This window comes from Neovison vison, chromosome X, assembly GCF_020171115.1.
Source record: "Neovison vison isolate M4711 chromosome X, ASM_NN_V1, whole genome shotgun sequence".
Classification (NCBI taxonomy): domain Eukaryota; kingdom Metazoa; phylum Chordata; class Mammalia; order Carnivora; family Mustelidae; genus Neogale; species Neogale vison.
Window position 1 is genome coordinate 117412602 of NC_058105.1, and position 19790 is coordinate 117432391.

The following is a 19790-nucleotide window of genomic DNA, read 5'->3' on the forward strand; positions in this document are numbered from 1 at the left end:
GTCCCCTGGTGCACAGAATAAGGCAAAGAAGGGTGAAAATTCATGGGGGTGGAGGACGGCTCCAATGCAGAATAACCAGCACAGAAAGTATAAAATCAGAAGTAATAAATGTTTTAATTAAATGTGCAAAGGACTGTCAACTGACCAGCTGCAATTTCATTCATCTAGTTATACAATATTACACAGGACATCTAAAAATGTTTGCTATGAGGCAGCTCGGTTGGTTAAGTGTCCAACTCTTGGCTTTGGCTCAGGTCATGATCTCAGGGTGGTGGGGTCCGACTCAGTGGAGAATCTGAATCTCTTCCTCTCTCTGCCCCTCCGCCATACTCTCTCTCTCTCTTTCAAATAAATCTTTTAAAAAATGTTTGATATAATGAAGGGTGTGATAATCGACCGTACTTTTGAACATCTTAAAATCTCTGTGAGCACTTCCTCTCTCTCTCTCTCTCTCTCTCTCCTCTTTGGACTGAGTGTTAAGATCCCGGAGTGTTGAATTTGTCTTAGACATTTTGGTATCCTCACCTGTAGCAGAGCTGGATACAACAAGCATTCAATAAATGTTTCATGTTTGAATGAAGGACTGAGTGAATGTAATAATGGCCAAGTGTAGTGTATAATGTTCATTGAGTTTATGCCAGTTTTCAGGGCATATAAAATACTTGATTTAGCCAAAGTCAGCTTCATATATTTTTATATATTTCATATATTTAATTGGTAAAAGGCTAATTTATGTTTTTTTAAAAAGTGTGGGATCGGGATGCCTGGATGGCTCATTTGGTTAAGTGTCTGCCTTCAGCTCAGGTCATGAACACAAGGTCCTGGGATTGAGTCCCACAGTGGGGTTCTTGCTCAGTGGAGAGCCTGCTTCTCCCTCTCCCTCTGCAGTTCCTCTGCTCCCTTTCTCTCTTGCTCTGTCAAATAAATAAATAAAATGTTAAAAAAAAATGTGGGATCCATTAAGGAAAGACCATGTTCGTTTTTTTTTTTTTTCTGATGGATTTGAATAGCACTTTCTCATCCGTGAAGTAAGTGTGGCAGTTTCTATTATATTTAGTTTTAAAATGAAAAAAAAATTAAAAAAAAGCTGAGGCATGGAAAGATTCTAAGGAAATCTAATTAGTGGATGATAAACTTAAGATTCAAGACAAGTGTTCAGATCTCCTGATACAGCTTTATCCTTCGACAAGACCGTCTTATTAGACTAGAGTCTTTCTTCACATCATGGACTTCAATATTTTTCCAAGGAAGTTACTATTTTGAAGTTAGGAAAAGAGGTTTAATGTAATGATCAACAATAACACTAGAAACAACTTATATCTTACTGAAAAGTGTTCTTGGTTTAATAGGGGAAAAAGGGCAATTTATTAGAAACAAGGATCTGAAGATGTTTGTCAACTCAATTACTATGCTAATTTGTTATTTAGTACCTACTATATGGATTTTTTTCACTAAAGTGAAAATTCGACTGGTGAGTTTACCAGGAATACCTCAGATCCCTAGCCTCTGACAGGTTTAGTTAGGTTTCTATGTTTTGAGGAGAAAGCAGTGCGTGAAGTGGCAAAACTAGAGGGAGTCTTCACTAATCATCCTGAAACGTTAACTTTACCTATGCAATATCATTTCAGTATAAACAGGTGTGCTGATGGAAATGTAGATTCAATTTTGCTTATCTAGGAAAGAAGACCATCTTTTTATTCTGATGGACTACTATTAAATTCTAAAGAAATGTACAAAAGGAAGTAATCAAACACACTTTCAATACAGGGGTATTTTGCTTTGGGTTTGGGCAGGGTGCGGATGACCTTTTTTAAGGTTGTTACACGTTTTGGGCTGAGTCAGAACTATAGGAGCAAATGGGCAGAAACAAATCTGAGACTTGAAAACTAATCATGAAAATTTGGATTTTATCTGCCTTAATTCTTATTCTTTCGTTCAGGTACTCTCCTTCTCATATTTTCATGGCAAAATTAATTGAATGTCCTAATAGTAAGTATTCATTCATCCATTCAGTCATTTAACAAATATTTACCAAATTGCTATTATGTTCAAGGTGCTGCCATATAATGTAAAAGAAACAGTGATAGTCTGACCCATGCTAACAGCATTAAAAAGCAGTCTAAAGTTTATTTTGGCAAAGTGGGAAAAGGAAAGGCAGAGTATAAGTACATAAAAGAATTATTATTAAATGCTTATACACATAGTCTATGATGAAAATATACGATTCAGGACAGGGTAAAAGGGATAGGAAAGGTTTGGGGGTGTGTATGTTCAGAAGCTGATTCTGCCGCTTATTTGCCATTTAATACTCAATTTCCTCATCTACAAAATGAGAATAAGGGCACCTACCTCAAGACCACTGTGAAAGAATATGATGAAAATTGACAATTATGTATGTAAAGAGGCTAGCAGAATTCTCAGCACATGGTAGCTGTCATCATTATCAATAACTCATAGTTAATGTAACAGAGTTACACTTCTATACATGCTTTGATGAACATAGTTACTGATAAGATGTCCTGATACAATGTGAAATACGTTTTTAGAGAAAGGGCTTTAGTAATTTCTTATTAAAAACAGGAATATGGGAAATAGATGAGGTGCCTGTCAGATAAGCGATTGAACACAGAGTAGTATTTCTACAACTTGATAGAGTCCATAGATGTAAAAAATGCATAAGTGATGACCCAAGTCTTTCTAATATAGAATGTAGAGATGAATTTCAAATATTTCCATTGCATCAGGATTAGAAAGACAATGGCCAGTAGTTAAAAATTTAAGTCCCCTCATCCCTCCAAGCCCTGCTCTAGCCCATACTAAGGGTCTGCTTAGATTTAACCTGTTTTAATTTTTTTTCACTTAAAGATACCTTTCTGGCTTTTAAAAACATTTTTGTACCTTCATCTTGGACCATTTCAACATTCCCCTCTATATGGTATATATTACACAATCGCTGAAGCCAAATCTTTCTTTAATATTTGCATAACAGTGGCCTAGGTTTTCTGTTTTGCTTTAAAGTTTCTATGAAATTTGCACTAACATTTATTTCAGCTGTTTGATTTTGTGCCAGTCGTCCATCCTTAGATATAATTAAAAAATCCTTGGGGTGCCTGGGTGGCTCAATGGGTTAAAGCCTCTGTCTTCAACTCAGGTCATGATCCCAGGGTCCTGGGATCGAGCCCCATGTTGGGCTCCCTCCGCCCCCACCCCGCTTCTTTCTACTTGTGATCTCTGTCAAATAAATAAATAAATAAATAAATAAAATCTTAAAAAAAAATCCTTTAATTTGGCCTTTAATATTGCAAAAGCCCTATATGAAAATAATTTCTGTGTTGTGGAAAAATGAATATGTTCTGCTTTTTTTTTTTTTTTTAAAGTTTTAGGCTTCAGTTTCCTAATTATGACTTTAAAAATACAGTATGTCCTATATACTAAGTTAAGGCGCTCACAAATGAAAAGCCCACAGCCAGCTTTTCAGAGTTGGAGAGAGAAGGCCTGCCAATGGGTTACCTTTTGCTAACACAGCACATTGTATTATTTTTCAAACAAAAGTTTTAAATCTGCTTATATCCAACCTCACAACGAGGGATGTTTTTCTCCAGTTTTGTTTGCTACATTCTGTACGGGGAGAGTCATGGGCTGTTTCGGGGTTATTTTTATGACCGCCCCTTCCCCTCCGAGCGACCTCCACCACCTGCACAACCGCTCTCCTCTGGGCAAGGAAGATAATGCAGAGGAGACCCCAAAAGGCATTCTCGAGGACGCTCCCAAGCACTCTCAAACCAGCGAGCAAATTACTTCCCTCTCCGGGTTAACCTAGTCCCGTTAGCTCAAGCATGGGTTTAGAGGAACAACTAAATTCAGACTGTGGAGCTGGAGGGGAATGCGTGGCAAAAGCCCATGGGGGGAAAACTGTTTCAAGGAATATGCGGCAGCCCGCGGAGGAGTGGCTTTGCTCAAGCTGCTCTAAAGTTGCATTTTCCTTGTTCATCGAACTTGCTTCAGTTTCTAGGGAAGAGCCTGGCTTTTCGGTGCGTGGCCAGTGTGCGTGGTGACCGAAGAGTCAAAGGCGATAGCCAAGGGGAGCGAGTTCCTGCGATGGAACTTGACGCGGACCCCGGGGTCTCAGCTGGGGGCCCATCATAGTCTTGGGTGCATGCCACGGGCTTCTTTTTGGCGGGAGGGCAGATGGGGGAGGATAGAGGAAAACTACCCAGGGCTTTCCTGGGTTTGCAGCGTCCCCGTCGCCTGCCGCCGCTCACGCTGCCTTCCGGCTGAGCCCCCAGCTCGGGCCCCGCACGCGGCAGCGGTCATAGGGCGTGTTTGCGGCAACCGCAGGGCACGCGGGCCAGCCGGGGCGGGGGCGGGGCGGTGGTGGCGGTTGCGGGGCATGCGCGGCTCCGCGCGCGGCTTCTCAAATATGGCGGCGGCGGTGTGAAGACCGGTACCGGCTCGCGGGACCAGTGTGACAATTTGGCTCTTTTCGCTGGCGAGACCCGAGGTGCGTGGCGACTCCGGGCCCCGTGAGGAGCAGAGAGGCGGAGCCGTGGCATCCGGTCTCTGGTCGTTGTCCGAGGGCGGGCGGGTGGCCGGGCGCCCTCCGCGGCGCGTCCCGCGCGAGTAACGCCCCCTTACCGCCCCGCGGGGTCCGGCCTTAGCTCGGCCCCGCACCCCAGTTGCCCACCTTTGGCAGCCTCACCCCAGAGGCCAGGGCTCCCCTGCCCCACCTAGCGCTCTCCACGATGCCCCACAGCTGCTTTTGCGCAGCCCGTCGCCAGTCACGGGCCCATCCCTTGCGCCGCGTTTGGTTGCTGTGTTGCTCTCTAGCCGCCCCCTGCCCCGAAGCGCGGACTGCACGCTCCTGAGCATCCTCTTGCTGTTGGAGAAGCTGTGCTGGGGGGCCGACCTGGGGCCCCGGGGCAGCGCGGGTGGGCGGTGGGGCTGAGGAGCAGCGATGACTTTGCGTGGTCTGGGCTGAAGCCCGCCGATTGCCTTCTGAGGAGTTGTGAGATAACTTTTGGAGTTTGGGAGGGAAACGTTAGCCCGGAAGGATGCGCCTGTGGCGGAACGCGGGCTCGGTCCCGGTGCCAGGTGCCCGTCGAACTCGCGCCCCGGGGCTCTGGGCGGCTGAGGCTTGGGTGGGGGGTGGGTGGCGGCGCCTATGGCTCGCCCTGGGGGAGAATTGGGGCGGGAGGGGACGGCCGTCCTTGCTTGTGTGTGTGAGGGGGAGGTGGGGCAGAAAGGGGGGCTCCAGCTCTTCGGAGGAGCTACAGGGCAGCGCTGTGCTCTCGCGGCAGGACCTGGTCTAGGGACCATTGGTGCTTTTAAGGCGCAGTGTTCTTGCTTTTTCCACCTGACTAGTGGTTGTGCTGCATCCTGGTGTAAATCGCCAAATCGCTAGAGGAAGAGCGAGAAGGCGAATTTAATATATTTTACGCCTTGAGGTTATACAGAGCTTTGAGGTCTGTAATTTGCCCCCTCCCCCGGGCCCCAATGTTTGGCCAGCACCGGTATTTACGCATCCCCACTTAAGACTATTGATGTTTTTAAAGATTGTAAAGCATTTGTTATTCTTTACAAGGTATGATTATAATTTGAATTTAGCCTTTATCTTGAAGAATTAGATTAGCTTTTATGAATGATGTGTTAAGGTGACTTTAGGATATCTCTGGAAAGTGAATGGATCTGTGAGTAGGGGGAAGGTAAGGCAGGGAAAGTGGATACTTATGATCATATGATTTACAAAATTTTCAGGGATAGTTTCCTTTACCAAAACAACTGCACATGCTGCTGCATTTTTAATGCTCCCAGAGCTATTCATATTTCTGCTTTGGGGAAACAGTATTATATGATGTATATCATTTATGGAATAAAACTTTCTATGACAAGCAGTTGTATTATAACAATAGTTCATAGATTCATCTAATTCTTTTCAAAAGCAGGGCTTGGGATGTTCTTCAGTAATCACAATTTTGCCTTTCTTGCCATTCTTTTTTAAAATTTCTCATTAAATAACGTATTTCCAGGGATGAAATTTTTTTTGGTCAGTCTTTGGTTTTGTATATTTAATGGAAGGAATGCAAAAATAAGCTTTTGGAAAAAAGTCCAGTTGGGATTTTGAGAAAGGAGTGACTTTATGAGCACTCACCTGATGCTTTGTATTTGTTTGGCTATAGTTTTATCCACAGTCTTCAAAACAGTCTGAAAGATCTTTTCAAAAACGTAAACACATTTAAAACAGCTCTGAAACTTTTAAATGAATATCACATGTATCACACAACCTTATAAACTTAAGGGTGTGTACCTGTTTCCTTTAGAGAACCTGATTTGTTTTGAAATTGGAAAAAAAGATTAATGTAACTGAACTACATTATGTGAGGTTGTTTTAAAGCTAATGATGTCATAATATGTACAGAAATCATTGGAGTCAGCCTTAAAGAGGTGGTATCAGTTTTTCTCATGAGGCAACGGGTCAGTCTTTTTGTTTCAATCAATTCATCTTTTTGAAGTGCCTGTGTTGTCTGTATGGAGTTTAGTTCAAGGTGCGTTTATTCAGAGGCTGTGAATGTTGGCTTCTGGGTGTTTAAGGCTACCCATCAGCAGTTTATTCCTGAAAATTTCAAAGTTGTAGCTAAGAAAATGAATATGAATGTAAAACAAGTAGTTACTTTGTTTCAAGGGCAAATTCAGGGAATCCGTATTTTGGATATAATTCTCCAAATAAAATTCTGGGTGTAACTGTGAATTATTTCTTACTTGGGTTGATATTAACTTTGTGTGTCTTTATGATTAAATAAAGCTATATATTTTCGTGAGATTATTTTCTAGGTCAAACATAAATACAATGTTTAGGCTTGGGAAGAAAAATGAATTATTGGTATAAATTGAAATCTGTGTGCTCTGGGGATTGAGTTTTTTTTTTTTTTAATGCTAAACAACTTCACTTCTATGACCAAGTAAGTTGTTTAGTTTATAACTAAATATTAACTGACTCATAATTTAGAGCATTTTCTTTTTTCACAATGTTTCAAAAATCTCTGAGCTAAAAAGTAACAAGGGTTAAGATGGCCAGCTATAAACCAGATGTGACTTTCATTTTATTTTGGGTTTGTTCCTTTTTAGCTGCCTGACTGTTCCCCCCAGATGCTTCCTATCTCCCCTCTTCCTGCCCCCCCATTCCCTTTGCTGTTGGTGTCTGTTTCCGCATCAGTGAAATGATCAGGGTAATCCTGCGCTGCCTCCCTGAGAAATAATTGATGATAATAAAGTGCCTTGAAAGGGCTGAGTAAATACCAAGTCTTTTGAATGAAAATGACGTAGCCTCTTGTTGCATTTAAGGAAAATCCAAATCCCAATTTTAGTTTGAGCTCTTGGTGGGGGCATTTCACTTGAGTATTTTATTGCCCTTCTCTTTTGGGTTAAATGGAATGCTTGTGTAACTTTAGTAACTGGAACGCTGGAGGATGCAAGGGATCCTCTGCTATTTGAGTTATTAGTCGTCTCTAGTCTTTTTTTTTTTTTTTTTTTGCCAGGTTACCCTGTCTGCTCCCCTTTTCCCCTTTATGCCAGCTCTAGTCTGATTCCAGCTGTGAATGGAAATCTGAGGTCATTTTACTCTTTTAGTTCACCTTTCTGGGAGTTTCTTTGTCTCCTCATAGTCATATTCCTGGTTTATAGGATACACAAGATAGAACAACGTGAGCTCTGCCAGCCATCAGTGTTAGAGCTGTGAGGCTGTGGTTGTGAATATAGGTCTGGCATTTGTAGCTTGGAGTGAGCCAATCAAGTACCCCTAAGAATTTTAAGTCTGAAAATGACTGCATAATATCTTAGGATTTGAAGGGATAGATAGTTAATTTCAGGAACCAAATTCCTGGAAATTTTGAAAATGGCTGATGTTGATGATTTTAAAAGAAAAAGTTCACCCTTCCCTGGCTTAGGGTTTTAATATTTGTGATCCTTTTTTCTTTGGGAAATAGTTGAAAGAAACCACTGCTGTTTATCTTATATTAGAATGGGTTGGTATAATTTAGTGGTAAGTGTTCTAAGGCTTTAACTTGTTTGGGCTTTGGTTACTCTAAGTAGAGAAATGCCTTTATTACAGTGATAACATCTCATTTTTAAAAAGATAGCAGAAGTGATGGTTCTTAAAGCCAGATAACTTGAAAAAATATTAAAAACCATCTGAGATTTACAATGTGCATATATATAGTCTTTATTTTTTGTGAGTAAGGCATTTTTGCTTATTTTGTCTATATGTTGTCTGATTTAAGTAAACCTTGGCTACCTTGGAAATAATAATACAAGTGATTTTTATGCTAAATGGTTTCTACTAGACATAGATCCCTTAACCTTCCCCTACTTTCATTTTTTGGGCATGTGGTGGAAAGGTTTTGACAAAAAATGAGGGATATCTTGTTGCCTGAGAAGTGACAGATTTGAGAATCCTTTAAGCAGTTTATATGATGGTGCTGTTCAATTTAATTTTGTACTCATTTCCTTAAGCTGGGTGAAGTCCTTATTTAACCAAGGAGAAAAAAAAAAAAAGAATAAGCTTTTATTATGAGTAAAGAGCTGAGAAACATTTGAAGATAACATTTGACTACCTACTACTTGTGACCTGTGTTTATGGCTGTGGTTCTGCCCCTTCCTAAGTTTATAGGAGCAAATTGTTGTAAGAGCGGAAAGAGAGTGCCCACCTTTTGTGGTAATGCGCCATTGTAAACTTCAGAAGGGACAGGGATATATTGCAATTCTAGGGCATACCTTTAGGATACTTTCTTTTCTCAGGGAAAAGTTGGTGGGACTCTCTTTGTTTTTTGTCTTCAGAATACATATTTGATTTTTCTCAACCTCCGTTTCTCATAAGAATTAAAGGGTGCAGAATTCTAGTCATAAAGAGCTTCATTTGCTTGGTATGTACCTTGTAACCTTGATGTAGTCTTTTAAATTCATTATTTGTAGTGAGAGTTCTTATTTTCTTTATCATTTGGTCAATTTTCTCACCTTTCATCATTCTTAGCTAGTTTAAGATTGTGTTTATATTTTTAGTTTTAAGTTGACTGTGATTGAATCATGTGTTTTTTCTGTTATCTTGCTTCTCTGTACAGTTGTAAACATGAGGTTTTTGCTGTGAAACTGTTGTCTTTTTTCTTCCATCTGAAAGGTTTAAAGTATTACTTGGAGTAATTCTCAATATACTTTAATGTTATTTGAAAAATAATGATCAATATTATCTTTATTTTTTATTGACTTGGTAGAGTTTCATAAATCTATTAAAATGAAACACAGTATCTTTGGTAGTTATTAAAGGTATTAAAATGCACTACTTGATACTGGTAAGTACCTTTACATATTGTTTTGTTTTAGATTAGAATCTGTTTTGAGATTTTTTTTAGGTTGAGATTTTGAGGGGTTCTAGAAATATTTAAATGAATAATTTACTGACACCTGCCTCACGTTTTAAGTATTGTCAGGGATGTTTAGTTTTCTGGTCACTTCAGACTGTGGTTTATTGCATGCTTTTCTGTAGTCTGTTGTCTAGCAGGGATTGTTGTTGTCATCATTTCCATTATTTCTTGTAGGGCTGGTGTTAGAAACCATAAATCTAGACTGCTGTGATAATAGGAACAGGCTGTAACCTGACCCAGTTCTTTTGTCAAAGTGTCGCACTGAGAGCTGCCTGTAGTAAATTGACATGCCCTGCTATTAACTTCAGTCCTCTGCACATGTTGGTGGGCAGCAGGTCTTTGGCCCATTAGCCTGTGGCTGTGCTTTAAAACCTTAGGAATTTACAACTATAAACTGGGATTTGGGCAACCCTTGACTTGTCTTTCATTTATCTGTTTTCTGACATAACATACTTAAGTAAATGCATAACTTTCAGATAAATTGTTTTAAAATTGCAAGTAATTATTTCAATTGTAAGCTATAATTTTTGAGATAAATTAAACATTCTTAAAAATAGTTATTTTCTTGGGTTTGCTTTGTAACAAAAAGATTAATTTCTAATTTTGGGGGTGCACTTTACTAAAGCATAATTAAAATTGCTCCTCTAGAAACCCTAATTTCCTCTAGGAGGCTAGATTTGATGAATCCTCACTACCAAAAATGTTCATTCTTAATATTGGTTATTCACAATTCAGAGATGGAATTTTATTGTTAAAGGTAATTACACCATTAGAATTGAGAGGTTTTTTTTCCTGATTACTTTTATAGATATATCAGAGAATGGGAAATTTGATTATTTACTTGAGTGAATTGAGTGGGTGTTTGTGAAATCCTTAAGGAATGAATCATGTCCAATTCCAACAAGTTATATATGGCTATATGATGGATGTATAATTTTTTTCCTATCCTCTATTAGGATAATAACTATTACCAGAAACAAAAAAAAACATAAAAGAGCCAGCTGCTCTTTGTAAAAGAAAAATATACAACTCTAATGTATTTCACTTTAATCAGTCTGAGTTTTTGCATTTAGGTAGAAATGTGAAGTACTTTTTGCAGCCAAAGTAATAAACTATTTTCAAGTCAAAATGAAAAACTTAAAGGTGCTATCTTAATGCAGTTAACTCAGACTTCCCTATCATTCTCATATATTGACTGAGCAGCAAAAAAGAGCTCTTTTGTTTGTTATTCAATTTTGAAAACAGTGTCTTTATAACAAGATAGATTAAGAAAGAAAAAAAAGTTCTACTTATGCTATTTCATTAGTATTTTCTGGTGAGTTATGTGTGTGTAACTTTATCACTTATTCCAACATTTTCTTTAAAACTACCAGCAAGCCTCTGTCAAATAAATAAATAAAATCTTTAAAAAAAAAAAAAGGGAGGGCACCTGGGTGGCTCAGTCATTAAGTGTCTGCCTTTGGTTCAGGTCATGATCCCAAGGTCCTGGGATCGAGCCCCACATCAGGCTCCCTGTTCAGCGTGAAGCCTGCTTCTCCCTCTCCCACTCCCCCTGCTTGTGTTCCCTCTTTTGCTGTGTCTCTGTCAAATAAATAAATAAAATATTAAAAAAAACCCAGCAAGCATATTTGTGACCCTTTCCTGGCCTTGAAACTTCTTATACTATTGATATACTCAAGGGAATATAATGAAATATTTATGCAACCAAGTTATTTTTTGTGTAGGGACAGTCTCTTTTCCTTTTTGTATGTGTGAATATTGGTTTAAACGATGTAGTTTAGTTCTGACTGTAATGTAATTGGAACATATAAACTGAATTCTGGTATAGCATATATTCCTAGCTGTTCTTCTCCCTAAAAAACCACTTACAGTAGTGACCAATTTACACTAAGTACTGACTTTTTGAGAACTCAAATATCCTAGAAATCAAATTCAGAGTAAAAAATTAAAGGTTTATCAGATGTGGGGAGGGAAGGTGATGTGAGGAATAGGGGACTATCTTAGATCTCACAGAATTTTCTTCTTGGCCCGTTGACCTAGACTTGTGTAAATTAGACCATAGTAGATTAAACACTGCAGGAAGCAACAGAGAACGACAGCCGGCACCGCCCCCGTCCCACCCCCCTGCAATTTTTTTTTAAAACCACAATGTCCTGGGACTGTATGGTTTAGGTGTAAGTAGCCAGTAGCACAGCAGATTATATTTACTTATTTAATAAATATTTGGGGGGGCCCTACATTTGAAAGATACTGTAGATAGACAATGGAGAATACAAAGATGAACCAGACATAATACTGCCCCTAAAAGCTTGTTTCTACCAGGGGAGATAAAGCATGTACACAAATGCAACAGAAGAAATTTTAGCAAAAATGGTTAGGTATTCAGGGACTTATGTCCAATCTAACTGGGTGATCTTGCAGATCTTTGAGCCTTGATAATCTTAACTTTCAAGTGGACATTAATAACAGTAACAACCCTACAGGCTTTAGATAAGACAAATGTATATAAAGTCCCTAGTAGGGTACCAGACATTTAGCAAGAGTTCAGTAAGTGCCAACTCATAGTATTTATTTTTACCATTTTCATCACTACCATTATTAGACCCTAGGGACCATAATTTTTATTTTCTTGTGCCTCATGGATCCATTCTATCCAAAGTGCATGGTATGTTTTTTTCTCCCTTTCAAAGCATGGACAGTGTATGGAAACCCTGTCTTTTGGGGGTCTTAACAGAATTAGGTTTGAATCATTTTTCTTTCACTTTCAGCTTTCTGATCTTTAAGGATCAGCAGAACTTGGTAATTGCCAAGATACTGGACAAAGGAAGAAGAAAATCAAAGATGACTTCTAATTCAGAAGGATTGGGTATTAGTAATGCTTATTAAAAAAGGAAGCAGAGAAAGAGTCACTTATTTTGAAAGGCAAAAGAGTTTGATTTCTTAAATATGTAATGTTTGAAGTGGCTGTGAGGCATTTAGACTGATGTTCAGTTGGCTAGACTAGAAATTTTGGAGAGAGTTTGAGATTAGAGTTGCTGATGTACATTTGTTTCTGAGCCTTTCTTTAAAGAAGTAATAATAAAATCAAATGTTTGAGAATTAAAAAAAAAAAAGAGATGCTGATGTAGGAGTCATCCACATAGGGATGGTGCATCACCATGGAATAGAATGAGAGTCTAGACTCTAAAATTACTAGCATCTAAAAGAAGATACTGACTAGAGAAGATCAATGGCTAAGGCAGGAGGAGGAAGTAGACACAGAGGGATAATAGAGGTGGGACAACCAGAGAACCTGGGGCTCAGAGATGAGAGGTGTCTGGAATGAGGGCTGACCTGTCGCTCTTGAAGTGTCAAGAGAATAAGGACTGAAACACTGAAATGGGGTCTGATGCCTGGGAGGTAAATAGGGTTTTGGAAAGCAGTTGTGGGAAAAGAAGGAGGGTAGTGGCCAGATTGCAAAAAGTAAAGTATCCTAGCAAATCTTTGTATTTTGAGTGTTGTTATATTTATTACCAAAATCTTAGTTATCAGGAGACGGTTATTCTGGTAAATGTATAATGTAGTAAGTAGACAATCTTTTTTACACTGATAAAAATTTGATGTTGTCTCAATTTAAGGTAAATTTACTCTTTCAGAAAATGTAGATTTTAATATCTGCCAGATGGGAGGTTCAGTGAACAAGTCTAATAATAAATGCTTAAGTTTGGACATTATATATTCCCACCTATGGGACTTCTGTCTGGGAAATATGCAGCAAATTTTGCTGTTGGTACAGGAACAAACTTTCTTCTTCAACTGTATTTTGTTTGTTTTTATACCTTCTCAGGTTGAAATTCCATATAATTACATCCATTTTATAACATCTGACCAATGGCTTAAAGTTGAAAAGGGCCCTGGGAGATTTTTTCCTTGTCAGACTTGTTAAGTTCCTGTCCCTGTCAAAATATTTATCCTTATTGACTCTTCACATAGTGGTCTCTAACTAGAGACTCAAGGTGTATTACCTTATCTTCAAAATGAAACAAAAAAAAAAAAGAAAAGAAAAACAATGTGAAACAAACAAGTAATGGAAAGGCTCTGTAATGGTAGAATTATAGACCTATTAACTTGCTAAATATGCTAAATAGTTCTTTCTCGAAGAGAGAAAAACAACCACCTAGAACTTCCTCCAGAATCATATAAGATCAATGGGGATTTTAGATTTAATAATTCTACTGTTGGGGCGCCTGGGTGGCTCACTTGGTTGTGTCTGCCTTCTCAGGTCATGATCCCAGGGTCCTGGGATGGAGCCCCTTGTTGGGCTCCTGGCTCAGTGGGGAACCTGTTTTTCACTCTCCCTCTGCCTGCTGCCCTGCCTGCTTGTGTGTGCTGTCTCTCTTTCTCTCTGTCAAAATAAAAACAAACAAATAAATAATTAATTCCACTATTATTCATTGTTTAATCGTACTGAGAAAATGGCTGGCCGAAGACAATGCAGGAATTTTCAAAGCATTTGTTGATCTCTTATCAGTCTTAATTCTATAAGATACATTCTTCAGAACAAATGGTTTTATAAAAGATCCCAGAATATCAATGCTTGTTCAAAGTTTGCTTAGATACAGCAACTAGATTTAGTGTAACTGTGGTATGTTGGTAAAGGAGATGTCAGTGTCAGACACTTACTATAAAATAGTGCTAACCAGGGGCGCCTGGGTGGCTCAGTGAGTTAAGCGTCTGCCTTCTGCTCAGGGCATGATTCCAGGGTCCTGGGTTGGAGCCCTGCAGTGGCTCCCTGCTCAGCAGGGTGTCTGTTTCTCCCTCTGCCCCTTTCCCTGGCTCATGATTGTGGTCTCTCTCTGAATGAATAAATGAAATCTTTGAAAAAAAATAATGCTTACCCAATACTTTTCTTTTGGCTGATTTATATTTAAAAAAAATTTTTTTTTCACACAGTGGAGTTGCTTCTTAAATGCATTCAGTGAAGCAACTTCTCTTTATGCTGGCAAAAACAAAACAAAGCTTTTAATTTTTTTTTCTTGCCCAAATTTTCTCTTTCATATAACATGGAGAACTACTTTGGGAGTCTTGAGTCTTTCTTAAAAGTGCTGAAGCAGTTCAAAGTATACTGAGAACAAAATTAAGCTTTTCTGTTGTTTCCTGTGCAGACGATGACTTTGTGAGAAGCGTTTGTATTTCTAAAAGAATGTTAGTCTCTTAATTTTTTCCAGAAAGACAGCAGCTGTGCTATCTGCATATCTGGTATGTAAGTCATATAGATATGTTGTTAGCTTCGTGGCATGTCTTTATTTGTGGCAATGGGGATTCAACTCTAAGTTGATGCTAGCAGTATTTACCAGTAGACCAGTCTATTCCTTTGGCTTCTATCTATAATCTCTACCTTTGTATTGTGACAAAAAACATAGTTGAATTACAGTGAAGTGCTGGGGCATTTTAAGAGGGATAATAGAACTTTCATGTTTTCTTAAATTACACTCAAAAATAGTTTCTATTAAATTAGCCAGCATTCCTTTACATCAACTTTACATCAAGATCTCTACATATTCCTTCTAGTACTCAATCCTAGGAAAAGGTTTATCTTTCTCATTGAATTTGCAATTTTATCTTATAGTAAAACTTATATAGACCAGAGAGAAATTAACCATTCAGGTTGAGTACTGATTTTCTTCCAACTAGTATCTTTTTATTTGATCTTTTTTTTTTTTTTTAAAGGGGTGGGGAGTTGTAGAGAGTGTAAGAATCCCAAGCAGGCCCTATGCCCAGCACAGAGCCCAACACAGGGCTGGATCTCATGACCCTGAGATCATGACCTGAGCCCAAATCAAGAGTTGGTCACTTAACCAACTGAGCTACCCAGGAGCCCCTATTTTCTCTTTTTAATAATAAAAACCCCATCTTTCACTAAGTATGTTATTATGTTAGAACCACTAATCCTTTTTAAAAAATAGCATGGTGTAGGGATGCCTGGGTGGCTCATTCCATTGAGCGTCTGCCTTTGGCTCAGGTCCTGATCCCCATGTCCTGGGATCAAGCCCCACAGGGAGCCTCCTTCTCCCTCTCCCTCTGCTTGCTGCTCCCCTTGCTTGTGCTCTCTCTCTCTCTGTCAAGTAAATAAATAAGATCTTTAAAAAAAATAGCATGGTATAGGACATAAAAATTGTATAGAAATGGTGAAAGGTTTTGGTGATCAAACAATATTAAAAATGATAAATATGTCATAAACTTAAAAATTAACCCAATGCCCTAGTAAATATAACACCATATAACTTGGTGTTTATCACTTTTTTTTTTTAAGGGGCAGGGCAGAGGGAGAAGGAGAGGGAAACTTCGGCAGGCTCCACTCCCAGTGCAGAACCTGTTACAGGACTTAATCTCATGACCCAGGGATCATGACCTGAGCTGAAATTCAGAGTTGGACGCTTAATGTACTGAGCCACCCAGGTGCCCCAGTGTTTGTCACTTTTTAGATTACAAAATAAGCACTAATTTTTCTCCTGTTTTGAGTGTAATCTTGAGAATAATGGAGTTTTTCCTTAAGGCATGAACTTTTTTTTTTTGAAGATTTTATTTATTTGAGAGAGACAGAGAGCATGAGTGGAGAGAGAGAGAGAAGCAGACTCCCTGCTGAGCAGGGAGCCGGATGCAGGGCTTGATCCCAGGGCTCTGAGATCATGACCTGAGCTAAAGGCAGATGCTTAACTCACTGAGCCCCCCAGGCACCCCAAGGCATGGACTTTTAAAAGGCATTATTGTCCAGTTTTTATTTTCTAAAAATATTGGCTTTATGAATTATAATATGGGCAGAATTTTATTAGATTATTGATATATGGAATTTGGAAAGTATATATTTATTTATTTAAAGATTTTATTTATTTATTTGACAGACAGAGATCACAAGCAGACAGAGAGGCAGGCAGAGAGAGGGAGAGGAGGAAGCAGGCTCCCTGCAGAGCAGAGAGCCCGATGCGGGACTCGATCCCAGGACCCTGAGATCATGACCTGAGCCGAAGGCAGCGGCTTAACCCACTGAGCCACCCAGGCGCCCTGGAAAGTATATATTTAAAAGCGGTTCAGGGATGCCTGGGTGGCTTAGTTGGTTAAGCATCGGCCTTCAGCTCAAGTCATGATCCCAGGGTTCTGGGATCCAGTCCCACACTGGGCTCCTTGCTCTGCAGGGAGCCTTCTCCTTCTGTCTGCTTTTCCCTCTGCTTGTGTGCTCTCTCTCTTTCTCTCTCTGACAAATAAATAAATCTTTAAAAAAAGTGGTTCAAATGTATATTATGTATGGATTTACATATGTGATTTTTAACAGTTGAAGGGATATACACCAGATGGTTAACAGCAGTTACTGTTTTATGATAAGGTTATAGGTGATTTTTTTCCCTCCTTTTCTTATCTTACAATTTTATTTTATTTTATTTTTATTTATTATTATTTTTTAAAGATTTTATTTGACAGAGAAACACACAGGAAGAGAGGGAACACAAGCATGGGGAGTGGGAGAAGCAGGCTTCCCGCTGAGCAGGGAGCCCAATGCAGGACTCCAAACCAGGACCTTGGGATCATGACCAGAGCTCAAGGCAGATGCTTAGTGACTGTGCCACCCAGGTGCCCCATCTTATAATTAAAAAAAAAATTAAAAATGAAGGAAGGTTAATCATTCATTTGATTTTACATCTAGTGCCTAGATTGAATGAGAATTTACACATTTGCGTGGTGCCTGGGTAGCTCAGTCAGTTGAGCATCCTACTCTTTGATTTCAGAGGGTGCTCAGATTGAGTCCGCATTGGGCATCTGCACTGGGGGTGGAGCCTGCTTAAGATTCTCTCTCTCTCCCTCTCCCTCTGTTTCTCCCTTACCACTGCCCCCTGCGTTCCCCTCCAGCCCCACGCAGTGCACTCTCTTTTTTTTTTTCTTTTGAAGATTTTATTTATTTGAGAACCCGGGAGAGAGAGAGAGAGAGAGAGAGAGAAAGAGAAAGAAAGAAAGAGCACAGGTAGTGGAGAGGGGCAGAGGGAGAGGAGAAGCAGACTCCCTGCTGAGCAGGGGACCCCCCCCCCAACACACACATACACACAGGGCTTACTCTGGGATCATGACCTGAGCCAGAGGCAGATACTTAATTGACTGAGCCACACAGGCACCCTTCTCTTTCTTAAAAAGAAAAAGAAAAAAGAATATATACATTTGCATTGCCAAATATAAACCTTTGATAGTAGAAATATTGGGGAGAGTTGGGAAGGAAAAATGAATCAAGGAAATATATAAATTTCAGAATATTTGAAAAGAAACATTTTGGGGCGCCTGGGTGGCTCAGTGGGTTAAAACCTCTGCCTTCAGCTCAGGTCATGATCCCAGGGTCCTGGGATCGAGCCCCGCATCGGGCTCTCTGCTCCGTGGGGAGTCTGCTTCCTCCTCTCTCTCTCTGCCTGCCTCTCTGCCTACTTGTGATCTCTGCCTGTCAAATAAATAAATAAAATTAAAAAAAAAAGAAAAGAAATATTTTGGAGTGACTCAACAGTTCCATACATCACCCAGTGCTCATCATGACAAGTGCACTCCTTAATCCCCATCACCTGTTTCACCCATCCCCCTACTAACCTCCCCTCTGATGACCTTAAGTTTATTCTCTATAGTTAAGATTCTGAATGGTGTCTTCAAACAACTCACTGCACTTTAACACCATGAGGACTGAAAGGGAAAGCTTACTGAGTCCCTGACGCATGTACTCATAAACAGTTTGAGTTCTTTTTGTGTATTGAAGGCTTTATTTGGCATGACTGTGGACTTTAAAAGAGATATATCTGCTCATAGGTACTGAGTGACTACGATAACTGAAAAGGAAAAGTTCCAAACTCTGAAAGAGTTGATCTTATCTAATATGGCTAATCTCAAACTAAAGGGATCTGGAATTCTTCTAGTCTTTATCTGGGGATAAGTAGTGTTTATTTTATTCCTTGGTCTGTGGTTCTACCTTTAAAGTAAGTGGTTTGGATTCCAGAGCATTGGTTTTAAAGTTAAGAATATTTGCATTGCATTTAACTCCCAAGAAAGTTCTGTTTTTATAGAAGTACTTATTTTGGGGGCACCTGGGTGGCTCAGTTGTTAAAGCATCTGTTTTAGGCTCGAGTCATGGTCCCAGGGTCCTGGGATCAAGGCAGACATCTGGCTCCCACTCTCTCTTGCTTGTATTCCCTCTCTCGGCTGTATCTGTCTCTGTCAAATAAATAAATAAAATCTTTTAAAAAAGTTTATTAAAAAATACTCATTTTATGGGCACCTGGGTGGCTCAGGTCATGATCCCGAAGTCCTGGCAATCGATTGAGCCCCATGTTGGACTCTGCACTCAGCGTGGAGCTTGCTTCTCCCTCTCCCTCGGCCCCTCCCCAGTCGTGCTCTCTCTCTCACTGTCTCTCAAATAAATAAGTAAAATCTTTAAAAGAGTTATTTTATACCCACCAGCAGTGTATGAGAGTTCTAGTTGTTCCACATCCTCATCAATGTTTGGTATTGTCAGTCTTTTTTTTTTTTTTTCAAAGATTTTATTTATTTATTTGACAGACAGAGATCACAAGCAGACAGAGAGGCAGGCAGAGAGAGGGAGAGGAGGAAGCAGGCTCCCTGCAGAGCAGAGAGCCCAACGCGGGACTCGATCCCAGGACGCTGAGATCATGACCTGAGCCGAAGGCAACGGCTCAACCCACTGAGCCACCCAGGCGCCCAGTATTGTCAGTCTTTTTAATTTTAGCCATTTAATGAGTTGTATCTCATTGTGATTTTAATTTGTGCTTTCCCAAATAGTAATGATGTTGACCATCTTTCACGTGCTTCACAGGCCATTTGTGTATCTTCTTTAGCAAAGTGATTGCCCAAATCTTTTGCCAATTATGTTTTTATTGGGCTGTTTGCCTTTTAAAAATTGAATTGTAAGAGTTCTTTATATATTCTGGATGCAGATCTTTTATCGGATACATATTTTGCAGGTATTTTCTCCTATTTTGTGGCCTATCCTTTTCTTAACAGTATTATTTGAAGAGCAGTTGTTAGTTTTGATAAAGACCAGTGTATCAATTTTTCCTCTGATGTGTTGTGCTTCTTTGTGTCATATTTAAGAAGTCATAGCTTAACTTAGAGTCACAAGGTCTCTGTTTTTTTCTAGAAATTTTATAGTTGTGGGCTTTACATTAAATTTGTGATCTTTTCTGAGGTAATTTTTATGTATTCACTTCTAAGATAAGAGTTGTTTTTCTTTTTTTTTTTTTTTTCGTACATGGAAATGTTTCAGTACTATTTGTTGAAAAAAGAAAAAAAAACCCAAACGTATCCTTTCTCTATTAAATTACCTTGGCACTTGTGTTAAAAATCTATTCACCTGGGTGCCTG

The 19790-nt window shown here is 39.4% G+C and overlaps 1 protein-coding gene across 1 annotated transcript in view; it reads left to right on the forward strand.

The window, feature by feature from the left end:
• The first annotated feature begins 4435 nt into the window (after nucleotides 1–4435).
• Nucleotides 4436–19790, forward strand: part of SCML2 (Scm polycomb group protein like 2) — a 98999-nt gene continuing 83644 nt past the window's right edge. The window contains exon 1 of the mRNA XM_044234652.1: nucleotides 4436–4501. The gene's annotated coding sequence lies outside the window, so the exon portion shown is untranslated. The remainder of the gene's footprint in view (nucleotides 4502–19790) is intronic.